This window comes from Salmo trutta, chromosome 4 (genome assembly GCF_901001165.1).
Source record: "Salmo trutta chromosome 4, fSalTru1.1, whole genome shotgun sequence".
NCBI classification, from domain to species: domain Eukaryota; kingdom Metazoa; phylum Chordata; class Actinopteri; order Salmoniformes; family Salmonidae; genus Salmo; species Salmo trutta.
This window is the reverse complement of record NC_042960.1, coordinates 29,619,232-29,628,125: the sequence shown is the minus strand read 5'-3', so window position 1 is coordinate 29,628,125 and position 8,894 is coordinate 29,619,232.

The following is an 8,894-nucleotide window of genomic DNA, read 5'->3' as shown; positions in this document are numbered from 1 at the left end:
CATTGATAAAATGCAATCGTGTTCATTGTCCATAGCTTTTGCCTGCCCATACCATAACTCCACCGCCATCATGGGGCACTCTGTTCATAAGGTTGACATCAGCAAACTGCTTGCCCACACAACGCCGCTACTGTTGAAACTAGAATTCATCCGTGAAGCGCACACTTTTCCAGCGTGCCAGTGGCCATCAAAGGTAAGCATTTGCCCACTATAGTCGGTTACGGCGCTAAACTGCAGTCAGGTCAAGACCCTGGTAAGGAAGACGAGCACGCAGATGAGCTTCCCTGAGACTGTTTCTGACAATATGTGCAAAAACCCTTCAGTTCTGCAAGTCCACAGATTCATCAGCTGTCCGGGAGGTTAATCTCAAATCATCCCGCAGGTGAAAAAGCCAAATGTGGATGCCCTGGGCTGGCGTGGTTACACGTGGTCTGCGGTTATGAGGCTGGTTGGACATAGTGCCAATTTCTCTAAAATGATGGCTTATGGTAGAGCAATGAAAATGACATTCTCTGGCAACAGCTCTAATGGACATTCCTGCAGTCATCGTGCCAATTGCACACTCCCTCAAAACTTTAGACATCTGTGGCATTGGTTTGTGTGACTAAACTGCACATTTTAGAGTTGCCTTTTATTGTCCCCAGCACAAGGTGCACCTGTGTAATGATCATGCTGTTTAACTTGCTATGGATAGGGGGCAGTATTTTCACAGCCGGATAAAAAACGTACCCGATTTAATCTGATTATTACTCCTGCCCAGAAACTAAAATATGCATATAATTATTAGCTTTGGATAGAAAACACTCCAACGTTTCTAAAACTGTTTGAATGGTGTCTGTGAGTATAACAGAACTCATTTGGCAGGCCAAAACCTGAGAAGATTCCAAACAGGAAGCGCCCTCTCTGACTATTTCTTGGCCTTCTTGATTATCTCTATCCAAAACAGGGGATCTCTGCTGTAACGTGACATTTTCTAATGCTCCCATAGGCTCTCAGAAGGCGCCAGAACGTCGAATGATGACTTTGCAGGCCATGGCTGAAAAACAGTAGCGCATTTGGATAGTGGTCGATCTGAGAACAATGAGACTGGGGGCGCGTGCACGAGACGACTCCATGTTTTTATTTTTTCGTCTTTGAACGAAAACAGGGTTTCCCGGTCGGAATATTATCGCTTTTTTACGAGAAAAATTGCATAAAAATTGATTTTAAACAGCGTTTGACATGCTTCAAAGTACGGTAATGGAATATTTTGAATTTTTTTGTCACGAAACGCGCCGGGCGCGTCACCCTTCTTTACCCTTCGGATAGTGTCTTGAACGCACAAACAAAACACCGCTATATGGATATAACTATGGATTATTTGGAACCAAACCAACATTTGTTATTGAAGTAGAAGTCCTGGGAGTGCATTCTGACGAAGAACAGCAAAGGTAATCCAATTTTTCTTATAGTAAATCTGAGTTTGGTGAGTACCAAACTTGGTGGGTGTCAAAATAGCTAGCCATGATGGCCAGGCTATCTACTCAGAATATTGCAAAATGTGCTTTCACCGAAAAGCTATTTTAAAATCGGACATAGCGATTGCATAAAGGAGTTCTGTATCTATAATTCTTAAAGTAATTGTTATGTTTTTTGTGAACGTTTATCGTGAGTAATTTAGTAAATTCACCGGAAGTGTTCGGTGGGAATGCTAGTTCTGAACGTCACATGCTAATGTAAAAAGCTGGTTTATTATATAAATATGAACTTGATTGAACAAAACATGCATGTATTGTATAACATAATGTCCTAGGAGTGTCATCTGATGAAGATCATCAAAGGTTAGTGCTGCATTTAGCTGTGGTTTTGTTTTTTGTGACATTATATGCTAGCTTGAAAAATGGGTGTCTGATTATTTCTGGCTGGGTACTCTGCTGACATAATCTAATGTTTTGCTTTCGCTGTAAAGCCTTTTTGAAATCGGACAGTGTGGTTAGATAAAGGAGAGTCTGGTCTTTAAAATGGTGTAAAATAGTCATATGTTTGAAAAGTTGAAGTTTTGGGATTTTTGAGGAATTTGTAATTCGCGCCACGCCTATCATTGGAAATTGGAGCAGGTGTTCCGCTAGCGGAACGTCTAGATGTAAGAGGTTATTCGGCTTCTTGATATGCCACCCCTGTCAGGTGAATGAGTTATCTTGGCAAAGTAGAAATGCTTACTGAAGGGGATGTAAGCAAATTTGTGCAGAGAATTTGAGTGAAATAAGCTTTGTGAGTATGGAGCATTTCAGGGATAATTTATTTCAGCTCATGAAACATGGGACCAACGCTTTATGTTACATTAATATTTTTGTTCAGTATATTTACATATACAGCCATGATTTGCTGATAGAATCGTCTAGAGCCCACCCCCTTACCCCTTAAAAACAACAACAAAGGCACATGGTATTCAACCTGTCAGTTGGAGCTGGTGTTGGACCCTGAAAGAGACTAACAGGTGTGTATGCTACTTTGTTTGTCATTAAAACAAAACGCTTACATCACGCATCTTAAATTGCTGCATCATTGTCCTACTGTTTTCAATAGGTCACCAGAAGCTGTAGTAGGTCACCAGAAGATGTAGAACAAGAACAGCCTGTTTGCATGGTGGACCATCCGGGCTTATAGCCTGTCTGCCATCTATACATTGCAGAATGCCATGATTATCTACAGGGCAGACAATAGGCCTCTGTGTCTCCGAGGCCAAACACAGTAATTCATACTTTGAGACGCAGAGGCCCATGCTATAATCTTCAGTATCATCACAATGTCTATTTCATAATTTTGCGAAAAAGAGTTTGTGATGATACTGGAGACTATAACTTATAAAAAATATGCTTAAACACTTGAATTTCACTTTTTGGAATGTTTTTTGTTGAAAGTAAATAAAGAAACCGGACTGCAATGACTCAGTTATAGTACCTCCATAAAGTATTCACACCCCTTGACTTTTTCCACATTTTGTTGTGTTACAGACAGAATTTAAAATTGATTAAATTGAGATTTGTCACTGGTCTACGCACAATACCAAATAACGACAAAGTGGAAGTATGTTTCACAAATGAACAAGAAATAGAGTCAATAAGTATTCAACCCCTTTTTTATGGTAAGCCTAAATAAGTTCAGTAGTAATAATGTACTTAACAAGTCACATAATAAGTTGCATGGATTCACTCTGTGTGCAATAATAGTGTTTAACATAATTTTGAATGACTACAGAGGCAAGAAAAAGTATGTGAACCCTTTGGAATTATCTGGATTTCTGCATAAATTCGTCATCAAATTTGATCTGATCTTCATCTAAGTCACAACAATAGACTAACATAGTGTGCTTAAACTAATAGCACACAAGTTATTGTATTTTTCTTGTCTATATTGAATTCATAATTTAAACATTCACAGTGTAGGTTGGAAAAAGTATGTGAATCCCTAGGCTAATGACTTCTCCAAAAGCTAATTGGAGTCAGGAGTCAGCTAACCTGGAGTCCAATCAATGAGACGAGATTGGAGATGTTGGTTAGAGCTGCCCTGCCCTTTAAAAAACAGTCACAAAATGTGAGTTTGCTATTCACAAGAACCATTGCCTGATATGAACCATGCCTCCAACAAAAGAGATCTCAGAAGACCTAAGATTAAGAATTGTTGACTTGCATAAAGCTGGAAAGGGTTACAAAAGTATCTCTAAAAGCCTTGATGTTCATCAGTCCACGGTAAGACAAATTGTCTATAAATGGAGGAAGTTCAGCACTGTTGCTACTCTCCCTAGGAGTCTCCACCCTGCAAAGATGACTGCAAGAGCACAGTGCAGAATGCTCAATGAGGTTAAGAAGAATCCTAGAGTGTCAGCTAAAGACTTACAGAAATCTCTGAAACATGCTAACATCTCTGTTGACGAGTCTACAATACGTAAAACACTAAACAAGAATGGTGTTCATGGGAGGACACCACGAAAGAAGCCACTGCTGTCCAAAAAAAACAAGTCTGAAGTTTGCAAAAGTGCACCTGGATGTTACACAGCGCTACTGGCAAAATATTATGTGGAGAGATTAAACTACAGTCTGAGTTGTTTGGAAGGAACACACAACACTGTGTGGAGAAAAAAAGGCACAGCACACCAACATCAAAACCTCATCCAAACTGTAAAGTATGGTGGAGGGAGCATCATGGTTTGGGGCTGCTTTGCTGCCTCAGGGCCTGGACAGCTTGCTATCATCAATGGAAAAATGTATTCCCAAGTTTATCAAGACATTTTGCAGAAGAATGTCAGGCTGTCTGCCAATTGAAGCTCAACAGAAGTTGGGTGACAGGACAACGACCCAAAACACAACGACTCAACAGGACAATGACCCAAAACACAGAAGTAAATCAACAGAATGGCTTCAACAGAAGAAAATACGCCTTCTGGAGTGGCCCAGTCTTGACCTCAACCCGATTTGAGATGCTGTGGCATGACCTCAAGAGAGCAATTCACGCCAGACATCCCAAGAATATTGCTGAACTGAAACAGTTTTGTAAAGAGGAATGGTCTAAAATTCCTCCTGACCATTGTGCAGATCTGATCCACAACTACAGAAAACGTTTGGTTGAGGTTATTGCTGCCAAAGGAGGGTCAACCAGTTATTAAAACTGTGAATGTTTACACGGTGTGTTCAATAAAGACATATCATTGTTGGTGTGTTATTAGTGTAAGCAGACTGTTTGTCTATTGTTGTGACCTAGATGAAGATCAGATTACATTTTATTACCAATTTATGCGGAAATCTAGGTATTTAAAAAGGATTCACATACTTTTTCTTGCCACGGTATCTCATCTCTGTACCCCACACATACAATTATCTGTAAGGTCCCTCAGTCAAGCAGTGAATTTCAAACACAGCTTTAACCACAAAGACCAGGGAGGTTTTCCAATGCCTCGCAAAGAAGGGCACCTATTGGTAGATATATCTTTTTTTAAAGCAGTCATTGAATATCTCTTTGAGCATGGGAAAGTTATCAATTACACTTTGGATGGCGTATTAATACAACCAGTCATTACAAATATACAGGTGCCCTTCCTAACTCAGTCGCCGGAGAGGAAGGAAACCGCTCAGGAATTTCACAATGAATTTCACAATAAAGCCAATGGTGACATTGAAACTGTAACAGAGTTTAATGGCTGTTACAGGCTGTTAAATCATAAAGATGGTTATAATGAATGTCAATATCATGGCATGTAAGTAAGTATCTTTTCAACTCAATCTCTGGAAGGTATAACTCACAATTAAAGGTATTTATATTCTGAAATACATGTTTTAGTGACTGATAGTACCTGAAAAAAGAAAAACATTCTGTGATCAAACACTTTCTTATCCGGATAGTAAATTAAACATATCTGCACCTAAACAAATTACAGAAAGCATTGACTCTTACATATGATAAGGAAAGACATACAGTGGGGAGAACAAGTATTTGATACTCTGCCGATTTTGCAGGTTTTCCTACTTACAAAGTATGTAGAGGTCTGTAATTTTTATCATAGGGTCACTTCAACTGTGAGAGACAGAATCTAAAACAAAAATCCAGAAAATCACATTGTATGATTTTTAAGTAATTAATTAGCATTTTATTGCATGACATAAGTATTTGATCACCTACCAACCAGTAAGAATTCCGGCTCTCACAGACCTGTTAGTTTTTCTTTTAAGAAGCCCTCCTGTTCTCCACTCATTACCTGTATTAACTGGATCTGTTTGAACTCGTTACCTGTATAAAAGACACCTGTCCACACACTCAATCAAACAGACTCCAACCTCTCCACAATGGCCAAGACCAGAGAGCTGTGTAAGGACATCAGGGATAAAATTGTAGACAAGGCTGGGATGGGCTACAGGACAATAGGCAAGCAGCTTGGTGAGAAGGCAACAACTGTTGGCGCAATTATTAGAAAATGGAAGAAGTTCAAGATGACGGTCAATCACCCTCGGTCTGGGGCTCCATGCAAGATCTCACCTTGTGGGGCATCAATGATCATGAGGAAGGTGAGGGATCAGCCCAGAACTACACGGCAGGACCTGGTCAATGACCTGAAGAGAGCTGGGACCACAGTCTCAAAGAAAACCATTAGTAACACACTACACCATCATGGATTAAAATCCTGCAGCGCACGCAAGGTCCCCCTGCTCAAGCCAGCGCATGTCCAGGCCCGTCTGAGGTTTGCCAATGACCATCTGGATGATCCAGAGGAGGAATGGGAGAAGGTCATGTGGTCCGATGAGACAAAAATAGAGCTTTTTGATCTAACGCCACACGCGTGTTTGGAGGAAGAAGAAGGATGAGTACAACCCGAAGAACACCATCCCAACCGTGAAGCATGGAGGTGGAAACATCATTCTTTGGGGATGCTTTTCTGCAAAGGGGACAGGACGACTGCACCGTATTGAGGGGAGGATGGATGGGGCCATGTATCGCGAGATCTTGGCCAACAACCTCCTTCCCTCAGTAAGAGCATTGAAGATGGGTCGTGGCTGGGTCTTCCAGCATGACAAAGACCCGAAACACACAGCCAGGGCAACTAAGGAGTGGCTCCGTAAGAAGCATCTCAAGGTCCTGGAGTGGCCTAGCCAGTCTCCAGACCTGAACCCAATAGAAAATCTTTGGAGGAAGCTGAAAGTCCGTATTGCCCAGCGACAGCCCCGAAACCTGAGAAGGTCTGTATGGAGGAGTGGGCCAAAATTCCTGCTGCAGTGTGTGCAAACCTGGTCAAGAACTACAGGAGACGTATGATCTCTGTAATTGCAAACAAAGGTTTCTGTACCAAATATTAAGTTATGCTTTTCTGATGTATCAAATACTTATGTCATGCAATAAAATGCAAATTATTTACTTAAAAATCATACAATGTGATTTTCTGTCTCTCACAGTTGAAGTGTACCTATGATACAAATTACAGACCTCTACATGCTTTGTAAGTAGGAAAACCTGCAAAATCGGCAGTGTATCAAGTACTTGTTCTCCCCACTGTACACAGGTAATATTATATAATAAAACAATAACTTTATTTAAAGAATAAGGTTAGGGGAATACATTGTTTTCAGGTTAGAATGAGAAAGTGCAAGTTAGGGCCTACATCACTATCATAACCATAACATCATACACCACTGCTCGCCCTCGCAATCAGGTGTCACAAGAAAACCACTTCATATTCTCCTTTCCATCTTTCCTTTAACAAAGCCAGTCCTCAAGCACATTGAAGTTTCACTCTTTCTGTTCTGCCAATCAGACAAATGTTAGCTTGGTCTTCAATCTGTTTTTGCTGTATAGCCAACTCCTGCAGTGGTTGCTCAACTAAAAGGTTTGAGATTATGCTGCGGAACTTAGAGGTAATTTTTGGTTTAGTACGGTACCCTGCATCACTGCGTCACTGCTCCAGACCAGCGCAAGGGGGAGTTAGAGCACTGATTATGCTTACTGGAAAATACTCTTTCAAAATTAATGGAAGAGGCAAGTGGAAGGGGGAAAAGACAGCATTCAGAGGTCAAGACAAAGCTCTGAGATAAGCACATTGTACGTCGCCATATTTTCCTAACGGAAACCCAGAGGGTTTCGTTTTTCTTGGAATAGAAACACCAGAATATTCATCAAATTAATTAAGCTACATTTCTTAAAATCAATACCATATACTATGTTCTTTAAAAAAAAGGTTTTAAATTCTCTATTACAGCCAATAACTTTTGGTTATTTGAATACGAAATTATCGCCAATATATCGTTAATGTTTTCAAACACTTGTTTTTCACAAGGACTATTAGCAGGACAATAGACACGATGTGCTCCCAAAACACCTCTCTGTATTTTGATACTCTGTGCAAGGCAATTGATCAGCATTAAAAACTTTGCGGATGTTGTGTAAGACACTGCATCGCAGTGCAAACTGTGTTGCTACAGATGCTGGTTCGATACCCGTGCTGGCCACGACCGGGATACCCATGAGGCGATGCACAATTGGTCCAGCGTTGTCCGGGTTAGGGGAGGGTTTGGCTGGCCGGGATGTCCTTGTCCATAAAATAGGCACAGTGGGCTTTTGGTTTCTCTCCCTCTAAAAACAGAAATAAATCATTCTAAATAACAAACTGGCTTTATTTATTTACAAATTAGTAAGAATGTCTCACCCCATGTTCAAGAATGGCCTTTTGCCCTTTATTCAGATTACAATCGCTCACTTTCGGTTATTTGAAAACGAAATCATCTCCAAAATATTGTTATTTTTTAAACAAAGCGATTATTATTATTATTAACCCGGCATTATAATTATATAAAAGCCCCTTAGATATTCTCACAGATCAGATTTGCTCCAACGAAAAATGCCCCTTAGATATTCATTTAGAATCCTCCAATCCTCTAAATTTAATTATTGGCGGAGAGTCACGTCATTGAAAAAAATATATATAATATTTTTTAGATATACTGTAGGCCTACCGTAGGCAACATGAGTCTCACTAGTATTGAGTAATGTGCTGTTAAAAGTGTTATAGGTCAAATTTATTTATTTTTATTTAACCTTTATTTTACTTCTCCCTTCTCTTGGCGCAGGGTTCTGGGCTGGGAGGATCGGGATCCATGCATCTCCATGTTGCCTGGGTTGCGACCGACCGGCTCCATCCCCCCTTTCCCCGTTTGGCACGGCTGCATGGCGCACCCCCAATATCAAGGTGCACATGGGCCTATTTATATAATGCATATGAATTTGGAGGGCAGAAATGATTAAATAGTAAAGCATTAGAGTTTTAAGAATTGTGTGTGTTCAATTATTTGTGACTTTGTGGAATTTAAAGCATATTAAAGTTAGGATTTGAAGCAATAGCCTGACCACCCGTGTGTGGTCAACTATTTCAGCACCGT